Below are 22,924 nucleotides of genomic sequence, written 5' to 3'. Positions count from 1 at the left end.
TTAATTGTTTTAATTTAATTTAAATTATGTATCAATTGAATTGATAGCAAAAAGACTTTCATCAGGATTATAAAAAATTACCAGAATAACACCAACAGCATATTTTTAAAAGAAATATTCCTCAATGTTCATTTTGTGTTTGATGATCTCCTTATATTTACTCTACTCTCATATTACCCGTGTAACTTTATACACTGGCATATTATTATTTTCTGATGTACAGGGAGTGCATAACAAACATTACATTGACAATGCGAATGATGGCTGTTTAGTCCATCTTCATAGAATCATAGAATGGTGAGGGTTGGAAGGGACCTTAAAGATCATCTGGTTCCACCCCCCAGCCACGGGCAGGGACACCTTCCACTAGACCAGGGTGCTCAAAGCCCCATCCAGCTGGGCCTTGAACACTGCCAGGGATGGGGCACCCACAGCTTCTCTGGGCAACCTGTGCCAGTGCCTCACCACCCTCAGAGTGAAGAATTTCTTCCTTATACCTAATCTAAATCTACCCTCTTTCAGTTTAAAGCCATCACCCCTTGTCCTATCGCTACGTGCCCATGTAAAAAGTCCCTCTCCAGCTTTCTTGTGGGCCCCCTTCAGGCACTGGAAGGCTGCTATAAGGTGTCCCCAGAGCCTTCTCTTCTCCAGGCTGAACAACCCCAAGTCTCCCAGCCTGTCCTCATAGGAGAGGTGCTCCAGCCCTCTGATCATCTTCATGGCCCATCTTGTTCCTTTCTTACTCAGTATTGTCTGTAAGGTTTAAAAGTCTGGGAAATGTACCTTTTTTAAGTAATTTTTTTTTTGTTATTGGATCTTGATTTGAGGTTGGAGTAAAGCACTGCAAATGTTGGGGAGATACAGGCACTGCAATTAGCAGTTTTTCTTAGCAACAATGGCAACATTCCTGCTAAACAATTTGTTATGTTTTTAATTACTGGATTATATCTGAAATCAAGTATTCAACTTTGCATATTTCTAATTTGTTCAAATTATAGTCACATCATTATGTTCAAATCACAGTACCCAAAATGTGGTTTTGCTACAGGATAATTAACCAATGACTTTGAAATATGCAAGCAGGGAGTCTCATTTAGGTAGACAGCACAAGAAATAAGAGCAGCTACTGATGCATTCCATTGCATTCTTATCTTTTGAAAACAAAGCTTCAATTTGCTTTGTTCTTGATTGCATTATTCCATGACAGATTTTGTGATCTATAGTTATCTTACATTGCTGCAACATTGAAACTATTCACCCTTTAACATGTGCTCCTGAACTAATTGCTTTGAAGTTCCCAAAAGAATTACTCCAGTGAAAAATAAATAGAACTAGCAAGACAAGTTCAGTGATACAAATAGTAAGAAGAATGAGTTATGTATGCTATGATTCTTGCAATATTCCAGCCAAATTATTGCAATATTGGAGTATTTATATATGGAAGGGGCCACATTGTATCTTTCTTTTTCCTTATTAATTGAATTTTTGCACAAAGATAGGGTAGAATACGGTTTTCAATGAATTGTCAAGTAATATTATAGCAGTCGTGCAGTAGTGCTGCTCATGGTAAAACTGCTGGAGTTAAAAGGGTGCTCTTCCTACTTTCATTTTTGGAGCCTTGTAAAGAAATGTATGTAATGCATGACAACTTTAAATGGGTATACTCTTTTTCATGAATTATTTTGTCATACTAAGTGATTCAATTAATTTTTTTAAATGCACTTCGAACACAAACCCATGTGAATGTAAACCCAAGACATATAGCCAGACTACACTACAGCATGTTAGCAAATATAATCATTAAAATCATAGGAAGAAAGACGTAATCAAAATACCTGGCACCCTTAGCTGCTCTCTTCATCTCTCATCCTTCCAAATATCTATTCCATTTGATAAAGCTAAAATCATTTTTCCATGCATTTAGAGATAAATGGCACCTGTCCTGGACTTCAGATGCCATATGTGCTAGCCACTATGTATATTAATTGCCCTAATGATAGAATGAAATGTGTGAAAGTAAAAAATGACCACAGCTACATTACTTTTAAATCACTGTATCATTTTCTCTCTTTTCTGACAGTGTGCAGATTTATAGGTCAGATTCAAATTTGTTCTCATAGTATGTTTCTGTGTATATGAGAGAAAAAAAAAAACTGGATCCCAAAATGCATATTAGGAAATTACCTGGTTCCATCCATAATGCTCATTGTGTTTCCTTTACCTTATGGTCCACACACTTTTTTTTTCTTTTTCTTTTTTTTCTCCCCACTCAAAGGCTTACCTTTCCTGCATCACTGCTGTCTAACTTACTGGCAATATTGCCAGACATTTAGTTTGGAAGGCTGACACTGTTTGCCTGAAACAGCCATGTAGCGAGGGGGAAGTTTACCTACTCAAGTGAACCTCAGAGATAAGTAAGCTGTTTCTGACTTTGCAAAACCAGTTTGCAGTACACTCTTGTAACATATTTGAGCTATGTTACATATGGATACATTTTAGGAAATGTTTGAGTGGAAGACTGTATGCATGAATATTTTATAAATTCATGAGCTCTCTGTGATAATACTGGACTGTACAATAATGTGATTTATTGGCATTTCTGAATTGCATTACTGAATTTCTACTGGAAATGTCTCTTCTCCCATTCTGTTCCCTGTTTTTCTTTTCAATCCTTACTCAAGTTGGAATGCTCATTGTTCTATTGAAGTTCTTTTTATACTGCTGCTTTTCTTTCTGATCACTCTTACTGGGCAGGGGGGATGCAAGATAGAATGTTAATCCTCATTAAAAACATTTGGGCAAATTTTGCCATTCCTGATGTGAACTCTGATTTGGAGTATGCTCACATAAATCTATACAGGGAAATATAAGCTTATAATTTAATAAATGTATTCTAAACCATTGATTGATTAATTCGAACCAGGGGTTGGCAAGGGGATGTTGAAAGTCTATAAATGTCTGCCTGCTGCTCAGAGACTGTGCAAAGTTTCACAAGATGATTGCCAGCATGACACAAATATTACAACAGCATATTTCACTGGTGGACGGATATAGATGATAGTGTTAGGTATGAATTGACCTTCTAACTGAATTTTGTTATGCATAATATATACTTATCAGATAAGGGTATGCTTGAACATGCTTGAAGGGTGCAGAGAATGTATTGCTTTTGTAGTCTAGAAATCATTTTTATTGTGGTGTAAGTGTGGTTGCACAAATGATAAGGAAAGTGTTCTATTAAACCCAACAGAGAGCTCAGGCACAGTCTTTATTAAAGTGGTACAAAGACCACACCATCTGCTACAACTAGTCCCAGCTCTCACTGGGTTTGTTTGCTCAGTAGTTCCTGCTGGCTGAAGCCACCTGTTCACTTAATTAGAACCACGTTCTTAAAATACTGCATACTACAAGCACTGTCTCTCTCAAGAGGTGGGGTTCTCAGGCAAAGCAGCGAGTTGCAAGTAAGGATAAACTTTGTTCATATCTTAAGTCTGGGAAACTGAATAAATGAAAGGAGGAAATAAGGTGTAACTTTCAGAAAATACCTCACCACATTTTGGTTTGCTGTGGGCAGAAGAAGATGTGTTTACTTCTTCCTCTTTTTCAGCAGTACTAGTTTTATTCAGCCCTGCTGAATTTAGTGAAGATAGTTCTGCATTTCACTAGCATGAAGAAAAGGTTTGACCTTGGAAACACAAAATTAAAGGTAAAATACGAGAAAGTACAGCTCTGATTTTTTTACTGTCATCATAAACCAAGATATAAAATGAAAGCAAAAGTTACATTTGAAACTTGCATGTAACAAAATGGAAGTGAAAGTTCTCAAATCTGATCTAAAGCAGTCTTCCTTGCCAATCAAAAGGTGAAAAATGTTTTCAGGCAGACTAAAGTAGAAAAGGGAAGTATGCCTCGTTAGAATAATTGTAATTTACTACTATGCAAAACAAGTCTACATGAACTCTGAACTTCACACATATTTAAGTCTCCTCAGAAAAGATAAAAGTTCTACTTGCTTTCCTTTTCCACTGGCCAACTGCCTGAAAGCAAATAATATCGATAATATACCCACCTGCTTTACTGGGAAAACTGTGACCCATCTGGGTCCCCATAAAAAGGAAAAGGAATTTAAGAACACAAAGGAGAATATTGACATGAAATGTTAGGCACTGAAGACTAGTTTCTGTTCCAGTTAGGACATGTGTGTACTTTGCAGCTGGTTTTGTTACTTGTCTCCTTACTCGAGGCCTCTTGGTAACTATGCGGTTGCTCTGGTTTTATAACTGTGTAACTGCAGGATTTGGTCCACTGAATTCAAAAAGTTGATCAGGATTACTGGAACCGTGTACAATGGATAGATCAGTGTTCATCTCTGCTTCGTTTTATGAAATTTATGGTTTTACCATTGCTTGGATTTGCAGGGTCAAACAGGTTTTTGTCTCAAACAAGCACACACATATCGCTGTGCAGTCTTTTCCAGCTGAAATTGTACAACCCAAGAACAACTTTTGAAAAGATAAGAACTTCAAAAAAATGTGTTCTTCAGATTTGTTTTGCATAACTGTAGGACTAGATCGTTATTCTATTAAAAATAAATGTTAATTTTTTTTACTTTAGATTATTAAATGTTGGACCTGCAGGGTGTGTCTCTGTGTAACTTTATTGCTTGCTTTTACGCTAGCAATCTTAATGAATTGGTTAATTACTTAATGGGACTTGAAGATAATAAACCTTCACTAAGAGTTTAATATTAATTATGACTATTATCATTATTAAGTATTACTCATTTACTGCAGGAGGGACTGGATCATGGCTGCTGGTACAGAAGATATTGTAGAATTCACAGTATCTCTTAATTTTGTCCTCTGTTTAACTCAGGGCGGTTTCTGGCTGTGATGAGGGATAAAAAGTTGAATCACATAAGTGAATTATTCCCTATTGGAAACTCAACAGTGTATACAATACTTCATGACCAGTCTTATTTCTTTCTCCCTCTAATCTCTCCTGGTACTGTACTCTCATGATGTTGCAGCTTTGAATTATTTCTTGCTTCTGTAATTACCTATCCTATTATATCCAGTTTCCTTTCCAGTAGTTATTATTCTCACTGTAGTGATTATTCTCTTTAACCCTGCAAACTCCCTTTGGGGTCTGCCTTAATTTTGGCAGTTCTAGGGCTGTATATTCTTCATCTTCTGATTTCACTAGTAAATCAGATGTCAATGAAATCCAGTGTAACAGGTCAGGCAGAGATAGATCACCAATTATACTTCGTGGTTTTGAACTGTGGATTTATATTTGTGTGTACTGTATGTGCGTAGTTCTGGTCTTTACTGTGGCCATGATCTATATATCCAAACGTAGCATGTGACTTAACAAGTCTGGCCGTTTCCACAGATGCAGATGAGGAAGGATGCGGGCCCTGCCTCTTCAGTGAACCAAGGACACAGTCCAGTCAGTTACCATACTGTGAATTTACAGCAGTTTAACCAATCAGTTGTGTAACCTCTTTCTTTCACAGCATTGGATCCTAGAGCAAAGATCAGAAAAGGTGTTTTGAGTATTCATCTCTGAGCAACTCAGGAGTCAGTAGTAGATTGCTCTTGCCAAGATGCATTCAGATGTGGACTAGGTTCTTCTAGAGGTCTGGAACAGAGCAGGATTAATTTTTAAGGGATGTTAGAATATAGAAGCTATAGACTATGGAGTCTGAAGTGTAAAAAAAGATGGTAGAAAAAGATAATTAAAGAAACTGTATTTTTACTGGGATACATACGTTTTCCTGATTGTGTTTCTTTTTCCAAAATTGTAGGTGGGGTATAAATTCAAAAAGTAAGATAAAAACTTCGTTAATGGAAGAACCACGGGTTGAGTAACATTCAAAGGTTGCCATGACTTTTTTCCCCCCAACTGATTTAATTGGCTGTTTGGCCAATTCTGTGGTTGGCAAATACCTTTAGTCATATACATTATACTAGAAAATTGACAAGTACCTTTTACACATAAAATAAGTTGAGAATTTGTCATTATTTCTCTTTAAATACCATAAAGTATGGATGAATCCTAACAAGGAGGTAAATGTATCTGAATAAAATTACTTTTGTGTATGTGAAGTTGATATAGCAGTTGCTATGGTAAACAAACATTGTACATAAATACTTAAATAAATAGTTGTATATATAGAATGGTAGCAAGCTGTTAACCAAGATTTAGACACTGATAAACGAGACCCTGTAGAGAATCCTGGTGCTTTCAACTGTCTATATATCTGTTCAATTAAGAAACTTACAATTAAATAAAACCTAATTGTTCCAGCCTTTAATTGGAGGATGGAGAAGCAGGCGAAGGAGAAAGAATAACAATAAGCATCAGAGAAAGTTTAAAGTGAAAAAGGAAGTATTCTGAATCCATGCAGCTAACCATTACACTATAAGTCTGCTCCTGAGACTGTGGGCATTAAAATGGAAAATAAAATTCAGTATGAGTCACAAATCCAAATGTTTTGATGATGAGCTAAATCAAATATTTCAACACAAATTGTTATAGTCTTTTCAAAATAATAGACCTTGAATGTTTTTGTTAGCCCCAAAAGAAGATTAAGTGGATCTCTGTTTAGATTATGGAGGAGGGCAGCATTCCAGCTAAAGACAGAAGGTGATGTCAGACTGACTGAAAACAGAAAGGATTTGGGACTAAAAATAAGCAAACAAAATGAATTATTTTGATGCTACATCACAACATTTTAAAGTAGTAGATTTTGAAGTTATTCATGAACATCAGTGTTCTTGTATTCTGTGTATTTGCTTGTTTTCCAAGGGCAGTCGGGGATTCTAATATTTTGTATGTGTCTTTTAACTGTGCTTAGCTGCTCAAAGATTCTTTTCCTCTTCCCTTTAACTCGTATCTCTCCCGGCTTATCCTAAGGCAGTTAAGTTTTGTACCTCATTATTTCTCACATTTAGCCATGGTATAATAAGGAATGATTCATATTAACAGCTTGTTAAAATAACTTATCCCACTTTTGCTATCAGCAGTCCTGCTGTTAGACCAGTAGCCCCAACTAAGTACTTACATGCTTTCCTGCCAAGAACTTACCAGTGGTTTTCTGTGTGGCTGATAATATGGCGTGCATGTCCTTATGCTCTATTTGGGATTTAAATTAACATTAGGACTGTATTCCGTATGCTTCTGATGAATTAATCTAATAATTAATTATCATCCATGCTGTATTACCATCATCAGTGCAGTTACATTTTTTTTGGTGATTATATGTGGTTACTTATAGAAACCATCACTGAACCTTGTATTTTCTATAAAAGTAGGTTTCTGTAGCAAAAAGAAACAATTGGTATTCAGGCAATAGGCAATTTGTTCAGGATTAATGTCTGTCTGATATATCCTGCTTCATCTGCAGTAGTGCTATTTGGGAATGATCTAGTCACAAGCCAGTGAAAAGTCTTCTCACTGCTGGACAAAGATTTTCCACTTTGGAAAACAATGAACCTGAGATCGCATCACCTTTCCTCAAGAAAACATTAAATGTTTACATTTTTTGCTCACCATGAGAAACAATACAGAAGGATATATACAAAAAACAAAATGAAAAGTTTGTTCAGAGTAGAAATATAGCTGAAATTTTTAAAAATCTTGTATTGCTCTCATCAGTTGTTTTTTTCAAGTAACTGTAACCCCTCATCAGCATAGTGCAGAGAGGGTGGCTGCTTGCCGGGGACCGGGAACCACCTGGGATCCCCACGCCGACTAGCAGGGCTGGCCCCGTCCCACTGCCTCCCAGCAAGGTAACAGGGCAAGCTAGCAGGGGAAGGCTGGGGGCAGCCCCCAGCCATCGGGCAGCCCTATGAGGAAGGGGCAGGGCTGAGGTCAAGTCAGGAAAGAGGATCAGGAGCCTGGTCACCATGACCAGAGTGAAGCAGCCCCATCACTGCCTGCCATGCCCATAGTGATGGGACAGGGCTGAGGTCAGGCCAAGGCATCAGCCCATGGGTTGGAGTATGGATTAACGGGGTCCATGGCCTGATACAGGGCTGTAGCTCAGGTGGGGCCAAGGGCAAGAGCTTCAGCTGTAAGCGCCTCTCTCCAAGGGCGAAGGAGGCAGCCCACAGCCACACTGTTGCTAAGTTGGTCCTGAGTCCCAGCAGCAGAGCTCCTGGTGGGGGCATGCTCTCAGGGACTTCATACGCAGCTGAAGACTGGTGTTCTTACCATCTAAAGTCATTCTCACGGTCTTTTCCAGTTTTAAGTCAAATTAGTTGTTCTTTATGTCACGTATAAAAGATTGCAAAATTGGTAAACCTGTGCTCTGAGGTCAGAAGGAAAGTGGGCATGATCTCGAGACTGTGTGATATGATGTAATTCTGTCTGCTGCTGGATTTGCTTCAAGAAAGAGAGTTATGGTGGTGCAGGTGAATACAGTTTTTAATTATTATCTTTTCCAAATAACTGTAAATGTAGCACTCCTTTCTCATATGTTTATCATTCATTATGATTTATTTTACTTCAGGGAGAAGCAAATAGGAAAAAAAAATGGTGCTATGCATTCAGCAATCTCATAGTACTAAGGAATTACTTCAGTATTTCTCTAGTGCAACAAAAAAGACATACAAATTATTTATTTAATTATAACATTCTTTGTAATATTTTTATGCATTTTGAATGGTCTAATATTTAGTTGTCCATAGAAGAGGTATTTTTAGTAAATTGATCACCATTTGTCTACCCATTGCCTAGTTGATATAGGAAGGATATTTCTGAGAAGTGAATGATTTGTGAGTATAAACTGGTATAGTCATATAAGTGCAATTCATTCTTCAGACGCTTATCCTAGGTAAGAGTTCCTAAGTATAAAATTGGTAATACTTTCCATTGTAGAATAAAACTACCTCAGGTTTTGACCTACTACCAGCTTCCATTCTGAGTATCCCTTATGTAAAATTAATAGCTATGGATTACTTATTTAGTTTGACAACTTTAAAAATGTCTTAGAGCTTACAAATCTTTGGCAAGATCATCTATTTTACAATTAGAGAGGGAAAAGTTAAGAAGGAAGAACTATTCTAAAATGCAATGCATGTATTAAGAGTTTGAGTAACATGGCAACATTGTGCCCAGAATTACCATTGCTCCCTGTTCCCCATATGTAACCTTCTCTGTAACCTATTGTCAGTTCTCGTGCACTTGATCCTAAACTTTCTGATTTGTATATGACATGCGTTCCCATTTTCCTGAATTATTGTCCTTATAGTCCAAAGAATCTGCAGAAGTTAAATGACTCCTCACTTTCTGTCTTAGCCTATATAGATCACAACTTAGTTTTATCTGCCATCATACCATCACTACACAGATTTGTTAGTTTCCCAGGGAATGGCTTACATTTATTGCCTGTCATGACAAACCTAAATAATGTGCAATTTAGACAGCTTAGCAACTCTGGTTTTGTTTTTTTTTAACAGACAATAACTATCAACTTGAACCCGTTCAACTGTTGAAGCGTTTTGTTTTACTTGTACCATCCATTTTTCTGACTTTTAAATTGTTCCCAATTCAGGACAAAATTAGATCTCTCATCTTAAAGACAACTGAGGTTTCCTAGAATAGTTCATAAGGCATTTTGCCAAAATCTTGATAACCATAAATGCCACCAAAAGCTACCTGCCATTATGTACTTAGCATTACATCTGATGAATGGCTTGGGGAAGTACGTAAATAAATTGTGGCTAAATAACAATAAACTAATTAATTACTGTTTGTGTTTTCTTGCTAGGACATAAGAAACTCATTTAGAGCTGCCATTACTTGTTGGGTAAATATATTCTGAGAATAATAAATGTATAAGATTATTCACTGTTCAGAGTAAATACATGATTAGTAGTTGTCAAAATGTGTGTTCTTGACAACAATGGGGCCTAACAGCTGCTTTGCTGCACTGTGCCAAGACTTGCTCAGGAACTCCGCAGTTCATGGACCAGTGAAGCAATAGACAATAACAATTCCCTTGCTGCCATTAAATTTTGCAGAGTCACTGTGGATGCCAGGTGTCACTGACATGTGAAACACTAATAGCTCTTTGGCAGACTTTTAAAAAATTACTGAAAATCAAACAAACATAGTAATTGCATGCTGAGAGGGATGTTCCAGTGCAAATCCAAAGTGATTGCAGTGAAATTAAATAATGTGTAAAACTGGTATCACTGAGAGGATAGGGAGCGTTTTTCATTTATCAGGCTTTTTAATATGCGATTCCAAGCTCTTACATATCTGTCTTTGTTGTTCTGTATACTTTGTGTGGCTCAATGTATATCAACTGGTACAAAAGTTCAGAATTAATTGGGAAGTATTCAATGAAAAAAAAAAACCCAAACCTGGTATAACATGGGGGACATGTGAAGAGGCTTTACTGAACCGTACTGCTCAGTTGTAGGGCCGGTTCCAGTTCAAATAGAAGTGTCTACAGCTATTAAAAGCAGTCTCAGGAAGTAAATTTGGTTACCTCCACTAATAGTGTGTGAACCATCAAGTCTAGAGAAGGTTCCCTCAGCTTTATTTCTCGAAGGTCTTCCTGTCTTTTACCAGGGCAGAAGAAAAAGGACACCTGATAGTTGCAGAGGAACTAGCACCTCATCTAGCACCCTTTCCACAAGCAATAACTTAGTTTGGTAGATAAGGTACTAGCAATTTTTTTGGATAATTATTCTGGAGTTGGGCATTTAAACCCGTCCAGTAACTGCTTTCAGTACCTAAGGATTTTATTGGATCTCCTGTTATTGAGCCTCATAGGAATTAAGGGGTTTTGTTACATAAAACATATCCCTTTCAGAAAAAAATAGAGATACTTTGGAGAGACAGGTATCGTTAGTTATACCTTTCTTTATTGAGAGAAATGAGGATGCAAAGATTAATCTAGCTTTTGGTTTTATGACATTTGATTTTGTCCATACAAATAGTAGAAAGGAGTGAAAACAGCCTGAAAGGGCTTCAAAACTCTTAACATTCTGTCAAGGAAGGTTTTGGTGTCTTCTTTGATAGGGGAGTTAAATTGGAAAGAAAGAGAAAGAGAAGCTTCAGTTAAATCTTCCACTTATGGTACGTATTTTAGGGTTTTGACCTAATAAGCGTGGTTTGTTCTAAGGATCTGCCGTTCCACTGTTTGCTTTCTCTTTTGGTAGTTTACCAAAAATACAAGTATTCTGTGTATTCTGCACGCCAGGTTTAGTAACGAAGCTGTCTTAGAATGATAAAATTGCTTTGTTAACTGAAGGTATATGTTAATATGTTGAAAAGCAGTATATTTTTTTGCACTGAGGCCAAAATCAGGTTTTTTAGGTGGGAAATATTTTCTAAATTTCTAATTTAAAGGTCTAAAACATTTAAATGGTGGGTTTTTTTTATTTAAATGTACAAGATTGCTTTATGCAGACTCCTGTGTTCAAAGCTAAATTTCTGCTTGAAGAAATCTTTTGCAGTTGCTATATATTAGAACTGCTGAAAACAGATATAAAATAAAAATGCTAGTAACTATGTGTCCGAGACATCATATGGAAGTGATTTTAATAGTCTTTCAATTTGCAAATAATCTTGCCAAGAACTGTTAGCAAATCTCAGAGTTGCAAAGGCCATGCCATTGCTTTAACAACAGCTTCCTTTACACTTTACAGTCAGCTCATGTCAATAACTTCATTTCTTTGCTGTAATTCTAATTACCTGAACTTATTATAGGTAATACATGCATAAGTGATATGTCAGAGTATTAACATAGTTCTTTTCTCAGAAATACGTAATGATTTATCATTTACTTTCTGTTAAGTTTTCTTACATCAGGTGTGAATGTCATGATTCTTAAAATATTGAGTTGCTTGAAAAGTGCCCTGAGCAAAAAACACACAGCTGCAGCTCCTGGTAACTCCCCACCTTAACCCATAAAAGTTAACATCATCTGGCAAAATGAGTTCCTGTTACCTCTTGGGCAATCAACAGAAGTTTTTATAGACAAAATATGTTCCAGTGTTAATTAGAGTTCCATCCCAAAGGAGATCAAGGTGACTCATATGCCACTAATGCTTATAAAATATATATATTCATTTAATTTACTCCTTTCGGTTTGTTATGAGTTCAGTTACTAAAGGAATTAATGATATTTTAAGTATGAGCCTGCAGCTGCAGCTCCACTGCAGCTAATAAGTGCTTTAAATTGTAGGTACTCTTACATCAGGAAACAACAGTAATTTCCTGTATTTCTTAAGAAAATACAACCTTCTCTCCCTAAAACACCTCACTTCATTAAAACTTAGACAGTAATTTAGCAGTAAGTTGCTACTTTATAATTAGAATTTCTGAAAAGGAAAATTCAGTGAGAAAAAACAAGAAGATCATTTATTTTCCATATGTTGTGGCTAAGGCAGAAATTAGGTGTGCCTAGTTAGAGTATCACTCTATAACAATGGATCGTAAATTTGTAAACCCAAGATAATTCACTTCAATTAGTTAGGAGTGTCTAAAGAACTGATTAAGTCAAGAGGGCTGGTCAAATGTTGGATTTTGAAATGGTCAAATGATTCCCACGGAATAAGCTAGCCGTAATGGTCATATGAGTAACAACAATATATATGTTTCGTCCGAAGTACATAAGTGCATCACATCCTTGCAACCTGTGTTGACACAACTCCTGGTGCTGTGACAGTGAAAAAGCGATACAGATTTGAGAAACTGTCTGGGAGAGAAAGGGAAGCAGTAGTGTTATGGTGTCAGTTTGTCTGGAAGGGGTAGAGAGAAGGAAATTGTTTTCAAGGTTGGCTGGCAGGAAAACAACATTTTAGGATGCTATTTCTCAAATTGAGAAGTTTGGAAAAAAATCATAAGAACAAGCAAACAGTAGTGCAAGTATGATCATGCAAAAACATAGGTATAGGAGATAAAAGTGAAATGTGGATGTGATGTTAACTTCTCCAAATCAAGTTGTATGTTGTAACTCCCAATTATATATTTAGTCACTGTTGGAATGTCTGTGTTTTTCCTGGTGAGTTGTTCTTTCCTCTGCACGTAAACTGTTGGGGCACAGGAATATTAATTAGAGGGCAAGATACAGAAGAAAATGTGTATTTTAAAGTGACAGAGCAGATGCAAGGAGCAGATCAGAGGTAAAACTGAGACTAGATCTTTGGTTCCTTTATGACGAATATTGTGCAGTGCAATGCAGAGATACTCAAGTTAGTGCAGACATCAGAATTAATATAGCCTGTTATGCCTAGGCTAATTATATTGCTGAAAATCTGAGCTCTTACCATAGAACAGAAAAAGGTATTTAATCTGTGTGTGATTCTGTTGTTTCAGAAAGGAAAAGTATCTTCTATTGTGAAGGTATTAAAAATTGTCATTTTTTGCAAAATAATCTTGCAAAGAGCAGGAGGGGAAAATACTATAGTCTCTGAAAATTTTGTTTACTGTAGTGATCTGGGACAAAAATTGTTTGCATATTGCATTACCATCTGAGAGTAATGGCATATTTACTACAGTGATACTAAAAGCAAACACTTTAATATTTGTAGTTATAGTTTCAGTTTTTGCCTTTCTTTTTCCTGAGGCACCATAGAAAAAAGATGAAAATTTAAAAAAAAAGTATTGCTTTATGAAAAATTGCAAGTGTTGTAAATTACAAGTGTTGCTAGAGTTCCCTTGAATTATTCAGTGTTTTTTTAAGGTTTTATGCTCTGTGTACAACAGTGTCTATGTTTATTTGATCTATTATTTTTATATTGTTGTCTGACACTTCTTTATGAAAAAGAATAAAAGATGTGAAGCTTATCCGTGATGTCAAATTTTTATCATGTCCAAACACTTTATGGTTCTGCATGTTTCAGATCAAAGAATGCTAGGTTATCTTTTTACTTGTTTGATTTAATCTAACAAAGAGTAACAGTATTTTAGAGTACATTTTACGTATACAGATGTTTGCTAAATAAAGTGAGAAGTTTAATTGTTAATTTTTAGCACAACACTCTCTAAAAATATTTTGAGGTGGATAGCTTTGTTTTCAGAATTTGGTTTTCTGTCGAATAAAGAATTAGTAGTAGGGTATACATAGGAGATCTTTTGCTAGTACATTCACAGGGCGACTGGTAGCATATTCTGGGGAAGAACAGTAGTAAAGAATGTTGAGTTTTAACAATATGGACTGATAAACTATGTTTTTACCTAAATACTTACAGTTAGTTACAGCAGTTATTATAACTGCTTTTGATTCCAGCTCGTGAGGTCTTTATTTTGTTTGCTCGTTGTAGCTTAACGTGTTATGACTGTACAGTAGAGTCCTTGGTTTATACCAGCTGAGGGTCTGGTGCTGTAATTTTGTCATTGCACTCGAAAAGCTAATGATACACTAGCAGTGAACTTAAATAGCTTTTCCTGTATCGAGTTTTACCAGGTTTTGAAATACGTCTTTATTTGCAGAAAATGTTTGCAATATCTTGGGATTTGGAATCAGTATCTGTTGTATTCAGTATATTCCGGGAAGTGTATTCAAGGAATACAGTATCTATTGTATTAAATTACATAAACTTAGGTCATATATGGAACTGGTTAGAAAATCAATATGTTTTCTAACAGTGGGCAGGAAGGCATTTTCATTTCCATTGGTGTTTACTCTTCTGGATTATTTCTGGCAATATCTCACCTCTGCTGTAACTTTTGTATGCCTTCATGCATCTTGCTTCTGCCTGTATAACAGCAAACATACAGCTTTTCATTTGATATGAAAATATACAGGTCCCAAATGCTTCCTCAAGGAAAACTCCTGGAGACTATAGTTCTTAACTTGCCACAGATTAGATAGCCTTTTCCAGTTTATCACATACAGAAACATTTCTAAAATAACTTATTTATAAAGAAAGTGTCTGAGACTGTTCAGTTAGGGGGAAATATGTCACTTGCTTTTAGGTCCAATAAAGGTGTATTCTTTTGGGAGTGCAACAGAAGAAATGGCAAATAGATTGACTATATGCACCTGCAAGAAAAACTGTCAGGAATAAAAGTGTTACACAGTACTCTACTATCCCTTGTGAGAGACAAAGAATTGTGTTGGAGAAATATTGAGTCAACATTGTTACTAGCAAACCTGATATGTGACAGATTTCCAGCTTCTGTTATAGCCCTGAAAAATATTTTGTTGTCTAATGGTAATGCAGGAATTGAATTTTATGTCACATACGCGTTGTTTAGTAAGGAAATATTTATATTTCACGTTTCTAGGGACCATCTACATACATTTTTTAGTGATGCAAGCTTTGTGGGGACTTTATGTATATGGAACATTTCTCTCTCTGTGATCCCCCCACTGTCTAGACCATAGTGCTGCGGTTGCATTCCTTCTGTTACCTCTTTTTGTCAGTTGAGCTTAACTGTCTCATGGAAGCAGATTTCTTTAACGGTTGGACTCAATGATCTTAAAGGTCCTTTCCAACCTAAATGATTCTATGATTCTGTGATCCTGTCTGCAAGATTTTTTTATATCTTATCTTGCCTATCTAAATTGCCTGTGCATTTAAGCTGGATTTTTAGAAAGTCATAGGTGTTGACCCAAATCCGCTTCTTTGGTGGAAACAAAGATCATGTGATTTTGCTCTCTTGCTTGTTTGAGGTTAGAAAATCTGTAGCTATTAGACTCCTGATATGTGTTAGAATATATGAAACGTATAAAATTTTGACCAATCAAGAGAATGTTCATCCTATAAAAGCCTAAAACCTCTATGGTATGTAATTAAAACTCTGAATGCCAATTCACATGTTCTATACTGATTCTTAAAAATAAAACACATGTTTTGTTTTTTTTTTTTAATTCAAAAATTGTAACTTTGACACCATTTGTCTGAATCTTCCTTTGTTTGACTACCCTTCTACAAAATGTTATAATGGAAAATTTATAAGGATTTAAATGAATACTGATTCATGGTCTCGGTTTCTTTAGACAGTACATGAGAGACATTAAATTAAAAAACATTCTTATTTAATATTTCCAGTTGATAGATGGGCAGTGTTTGTATAATCTACTTTCTTGTCTTTGCAGAAGTACCATTTGGAATAGATGCATTAAGTATATAGAAATGTAATTCAAATACTTCTAAAAAAAGTCACCAAATTGACATTGATAATTGACCAATTAGAAGAAAAGCGTATAAGAAAATGACATCATCATTTGAAAACCAGTGACAGTGAAAGCCTTCGTGTGCTTTTATGGACTTGTAGTGAAAGAGAGTTTTATTTTCATAAGATATATGCTGTAGATGAGTTTAGGGAATGTGCTTTAGTAGCTGTCTAATTGTATGTAATTGTACAATGTACGTTGTACAGTTATACAATGGCTGAACTATTTACTTTCAGAACTCTGGAGGAAATCTTCCTAAATCTTTCAGGATTAATAAAATTATGACCTAAATGCAAAATTAACGCTCAATAAGGTACATGTCCAAAGAGAATGTATGTTTTCATTCTTCACTGAAAAGTAAGCCAAGCCTATTGGCTGTATTTCATTGAGGTCAACTGCAAGAGAGCAAATGCATTCCACATTTAGGTCCTGAATCCACTGTTTTGTAGTGACTGCTTAAAAAAGAGAAAAAGGTGTCCAGACCTTCCTGGCTGTCATTCGTATCAGGACAATCTGGGTTACCTCAGACAAAGTAGAAATGAAACTGCTACCAAAACCAATGTTTCATTTTTTTTATGCATTAGATAATTGCAGGAAGGATCTAACTTGTAAAACTAGCAGATGCTGTATCTAAACTTGCATTAAAGTGGATACTTCCTTTTTGTCTGAGTTAATGTTTGTTGGGAGTTCTCATTTGAGTGTGTCCTGCTGAAATTTCTGTCTTGTCTTCCTGCTAAAACTTTGTTGAGGGATGCAGTTGTCATCTTTGGGAGTTGGTCTAGCCTAACTGACTAAGGCATATCAAATATATCAGCAATTCTCTGTCTCTTGCTGCTCTATCTTTGCCTACTTTGAGAAAGAGAGTGGATAGAAATTGTTCCTGTCTCATACACAAAAGGATAGAGAACTGTTTTTACTACAATACTGAATTTCAACTGGAGCCATCCTAAAATAAAATGTGTTCTTTGTATAGAAATTAAGGGCAATCACAAGCAAAAATCATTCCTCCAGTTAGTGTATAAGTAAGTAATTCAGATCAGTGTTTGGGGCAGTGCCTCACTTTGTGTATTCTCTTTACTCTCCTTGAAATTAATGGGACTTATGTATGCAACCTTTATAAAATGTTTCTGAAAATCTCAATCATAGTCGTCTTTCCAGAGATTCCCTTTCTTTCTCCAGGCTATATTGTTCAGTTCCTGCCATAATGTGCTCTGAATCCAAATTCATACTATTCTCTTTCTGTTTTCTTGAATAGCAGAGCAAGTGTGATGGGGGAAATCCCTGTTAGGTAATGGAGTTAAGTTAGATGTAACTGTAAATTAAATGTATAACCACTACGCAGAAATGCAAAGATTATTTGTTGTGCTTTCCCTCTTTTCTTACGCATCTCTAGAACTGCTAGTTTCTTTGCCTGTAATGACAAGAGTGGGCTCAATATAGAGTGGATATTTCTGGCAGTAATAGAGCAGCAATTTTAGATTTGCTAGGAAATTAATTTCGTGAAGAAAATCTGAAAACAGCCCTTGTTGCAAGAGTGGAAAGGATAATAGATATGTCAATAAAGGCCACAGGACAAGAATCTCCAGACCCTCGTTGTATCAATGCTGGATTCAGAGCATAGTTTCCATGGGCTAAAGAGATCTCTGCAGGGGAATTTCAAACTCAATATTAAGAATATATCAGACCTTGCTAACCTGAAAAGCAGGTACAGGAACATAAGCTATGTAATCCCGAACTCCTACTATGCCGAAATGATTTAGATTAATTTAGTTCTGAGTATTGTCAAAGTTTGATTGACCATATCTGTATTGATCTTTTTCAGCATAGTGCATTTGTGTACTCTCTGTTAGATTCCATGCAGTAGCTGGTTTTGTGGGTTGACTTTGAAGCCTGTTATTAGCACTCCTTCTCAGAAATCCGAAAAATGTTTAACATAAATACTATAATAAGTAATAAGCAAGTAATAAGTGTATGCAAATATGATCCAGACACAGGTCATAAAATTTTAGAAATTAGCTGGGTTTTTTTCAGGAATATGTATTTGCGTATATTCAAGTATATATTAATTTCAAATCCTTCTTTTTCCAGGCTTCATAATTTTCCAAGTATGAATTAATTATTGCCTAGTAGTAAGTATTGCTAAGGAGATTTGTTTATTAAGCCTGCAAAGAGTGGACCTGGCTGGTTTTATTGTTTGGTTTCATATCTTGACAGTTTTCTCTGTGTGACTGCACAGACCACTGAAATAGGGTTACCACAGTCTTCACCAAATTTCTAAGAGAAAGGGAGCTTAAATTAAACAGAAAATATCTTAAGCTCTGTTCACAGAATTACTCTTGGCAGACAGGATGAAAAAAATCCCCAATTTGTAGTCCTGATTTTCCTTGGAATGCTATTTCAGGCAAAGTATGCTTCGTTCAGAAGAGAGAGTTAGAAATTTTACAAAACCCTCCTTGTAAATATTTCTGAACATCTTTTGCTTTTCTAAAGTTACATTCTGTCCTTAGAAAGAAAAGACTTCTGCAAAGCTTCCTCTCGTCCAAAAATGTTAGTCTGATCCAATCTGTAAGCGGAAGTACCACCACCCAATCTGTGAGACAAGATGTAACAAAACGTGTCCAAAATTTCTGATGATTCAACTTTAGGTATGGATGTCAGGTATTTACAAAGAATTGTTTGTGATCAGGACATAGACGGAGAATTCTTAAATGCAAAAAATACTTACTGAACGCATATGGAAAAATACTAGTTTGTGGGTTGGTATTACAATATGATCACTTACTTGCCTATGAACAGTTCCTTTTCACATTGAAAGTATATTGCTATCTAATTAGATAGAATTACTGTTAATTAGAAAGATAAAAAAAATCTATATTGGCAGATGGTACAGGTTTTGGATTCTAACTAGGTTTTATATAGGTGAGACTAATTGCAGTTTTAAGCCTCTTCAGTGGAAATCTCAAAAGGCAAAAAGAAATACTATTGTAGGCTTTTAGTGCAGGTGTATAGCTGTAACTCAAGATAAGATGATCTCAGAAGTACTTACAAGCAAGAACAGCTCCCCACAATCTGACATTTGCTGGTTTTGGAGAACTAAATCTCAAACTACTTGAGTGATTTTGCCAGAATAATCCCAGTGCTTTGTCTTTGTGCCAGGCTTCTCACTGAGAGCACTGAGCTGCTGAGACGGAAATTCTTTTTGAGCTCTGAGACAGGCAGGGGGACGATTCTCACTGTTATTGCACTGCTTTTGTAGGAAGCAGAACTATCCAGTTCTGGTTTTGTGGAATGAAAGTGGGAGCAGAAACCACCACCTTCTCAGTCTTCAATAGAGTATGTGGAAAAATTGTCTGTGGCTCCCTTGGGCTCTTACAAAGATGATGCAGCCAGATCATGGATTGCAAAGGCTTTTTATATATTGCACATCATATGCATTTCCTGTCAGGGTTAACTGCTTTGTGATTGTATCAGTGCTGACAATCAAACAAATTTAGGACTGCCAGTAAACATTCTGGTTTTGAAAGGATACGGCGCCATATTTCCCGGAATGGAATTGTCTCACTAAAATGCCTGTGGTATGATAAAAGAATTCATTTGAATAACATGCTGCAGTGAGACTCCTACACTATATTTTTGATTTGTTAAATTCCTGTTATGGGCTTTCAACAGTTGTCTTAATTAAATATGCCATTATTAAAGAGATTATAAAACGGATTAAATCTAGCTCCTTTTTCAGCTTTTAAATTGTATAGAAACAAAAGAAATTACTTGATTTGGCATGCGTAGACTACAGTGTATATTTGTCATAGCCAAAGTAGAAGTATTCAAGTAAGATAGGCTGTAAATAGTGATTTACAGAAAGGCATAGTAATCCAAGGTGCCTTAATATAGTAAGTATCCAACTTGCTCACATAGCTCCTCAAATCCGGATTTACATTTCCTGAGACGTTGTGACTTGCGTTTCACAATTAGATGTAATCTCAGTTTTTAGGTTGCAGTGTAGTTCACGTGTTCTGCAGTCATAATTATTCAGTTACATTAGAAGTATTTTCTGTGGTATTACACTGTGTGTCTGGAATACGCCTTTCCTGAAAATCCTCTTCCAGGCAGTTCTGCATCTTCCATTTCAGATTTCTTCACGACTCATTTCACTACTCGATGGAAAAGTAACAACATGGGAAGAAAACTAGCCTGCTTCAACCAGGAAAATAGTTGGAAAGCTCCCTGCTTTCTTATAGCAGAGGAAGGCAATTTGTGTTCCATGTCAGAACGCATCCTACTGAGGTGCTTTCCTGTATTGCCAATGAAGGCATTGTGGTAAATATTATTGTTACATAAAGCTATGCAAACAACCATATCTGTCCCTCCCACTTCAGGGAGAACGTGGTAAGTTTTGCCAGAGTCTCTGTATCAGCTTTATGCAAGGTGTTGTGAGGGTCAGGACAAATAAATCAGCCCTATTCTCAGCAGAGAGGAAAAACAGAGAATCCAGCAGCTTGGTAAGTTCAGTTTGTAGTGAAAAAAAAGATTCACAGACCAGGAAACTTCTTTGCCTTCTGACACATGTTGTCATTTTGAGATTTATAGTAAGATGTAAACCCAAGTAATATACTTTAAAAAAAAGTCTGCTTCATTTATAGTTGCACAGAAGAGCAAAACAATTCCTTTCAAACTCCAGCACTAAGAATGAATAAATTGAGTTAAGGGTAGAATAAATTTAATTTTTCATTATTCTGACAAAATATATAACATTTAATACTGGCAGAATGGGAGTTGAACATCAATGTTAAATGCTGCATGCGATACAAAACGCATTACAGGATCATTCAACATCTTCCCTCTAGAATGTCCAAATACATACCAATACAGAACCCCTTGTTGCTGATCTCTGTGTCTCTGCTGTATGTTTTGCCACCATGGGCCCATGAAATTAGGCATACAGATAACGTCCTTAAAAGACATACTAAATCTTTGTGAATAACCTACAAAATGGAGCTCCCACTGTTCAATACATCTTCACACCCTCTGAATGCAGTTAGCTGAACTTATTAGCACACTTCAATGTTGAGCCATAGTACTTGTACTTATTCACTATTTAATAAATTAAGGTACCTTCTTGATCTCCAAAGTGTCATGCCTATAATTTATCTAACTAGACACACTTTCATAATCCATCAAGATTTGATGGCAGCTTTTAAAATTAGAACCATTAGAATATCTTAAAAGTTTCCCTTCATACATACCTTTTCCTGTTGCCTCATTCATTCATTTTTATGTCTCAGAAAATAAATGTTCAACTGATTTGTCATAGTCTTATCATTCAGTATATAAAGGGGGCTTATAAGAAAGGCAGAGAAAGACTTTTTACCAAGGCCTGTAGTGGTAGGGCAAGGGGCAATGGTTTTAAAGTGAAAGAGAGTGAATTTAGATTGGATATAAGGATGAAATTTTTTATCATGAGGGTGGTGAAGCGCTGGAACAGGTTGCCCAGAGAAGTTGTGGATGCCCCATCATTGGAAGTGTTCAAAGTCAGGTTGGATGGGGCTTTGAGCAACCTGGTCTAGTGAAAGATGTCCCTGCCCATGGCAGGGAAGTTGGACTAGGTGATCTTTAAGGGTTCCTTCCAACCCAAACCATTCTATGATTCTAATGTGATCCTCTGTTGTAAAATTAATTTAATGTCTTCTTGTTACCCTGCAAAAGAGTACAGAGCCTTATGGGACCTGTAATCAGCCCTATATGTTTATACTAAAACTGTTTTAATACTGTCGACAATAAAGAACAGGTATGGCTATAAACAGTCAGGTCAAAAGTATCAGGATTTGACACTGCCTCTATCTTTAGAAAAATGGATTAATTGCTATGAATCCTCTACAAGTATCTTGTAGAAATATGTACAGAATAGGAAGTTCAGTAAAATTTTCTAGAATCTGATGAACTGGTTAGGATGTGCTGTTAAATTACAAATATATTTGTTTTCAAGAGAGTTTCATGATTTGAAAGTATTAGTGAATCAGTAAATTTAATTACTAGTGTCTTATTAAATGTTTATCTGATAAAACTTGGTACTTTCTCTTGTAATATATTTTCTTTGTGGTACCTACAGTTGACAGAACCCATTTGAAATTATACTTTTCGTTTGATATTCACTTCACCAAAAGTTTGGAAAACAACCCATAAATTTCTATTTACAGGTTTTTCATACCCAATTGTCTTTGATGATGTCTACCTCATCTCTCCTGCTTAAAGTACAGCCAGCCTTTTTTTCCAAAACTTTAATTCCTCCTGGGAAATATTCTCACTAAAAAAGGGAGCTACAAGAAGGCAACAATGTGATAAAATATTTGGAGTTTGGTTAGTAGACCAAAAATAACAAAAGCAGCTTCCAGTGCTGCACAACCGATTGTCTGAATCAACTCCTGTGTTAAGTAAGAGTCCAAATTATAGCTGGCTTTCCTGAAAATGCATTTACCAAACCAGTCATTTCTAACTGCACTCTTTAAGCAGGACTGTTTACCTTAAGCACTTGTGTATTCATGAAATTTCTTGAATATATTTAATTTAAAGCTGTGGTAAAAAGTCTTTTTCGCTTTCATGGAATAATAATAGCACTTTCCCACATTTGGTCATGTCCTTAAATGCTTTCATGAACTGAGGTTTGTGTCTGAAAGTAGGAAGTGTCATTGGGGACTGCTGGTAATGGGGTAGTTTTAATATATTACGTGCAGTTTTGCAGGATTGTGACCTTAGGTATGTGGCTTTGGGTATATCATGTTC

This window comes from Platalea leucorodia, assembly GCF_965183815.1.
Source record: "Platalea leucorodia genome assembly, chromosome: 10".
Classification (NCBI taxonomy): Eukaryota; Metazoa; Chordata; class Aves; order Pelecaniformes; family Threskiornithidae; genus Platalea; species Platalea leucorodia.
Note: the sequence above shows the minus strand (reverse complement) of the source record.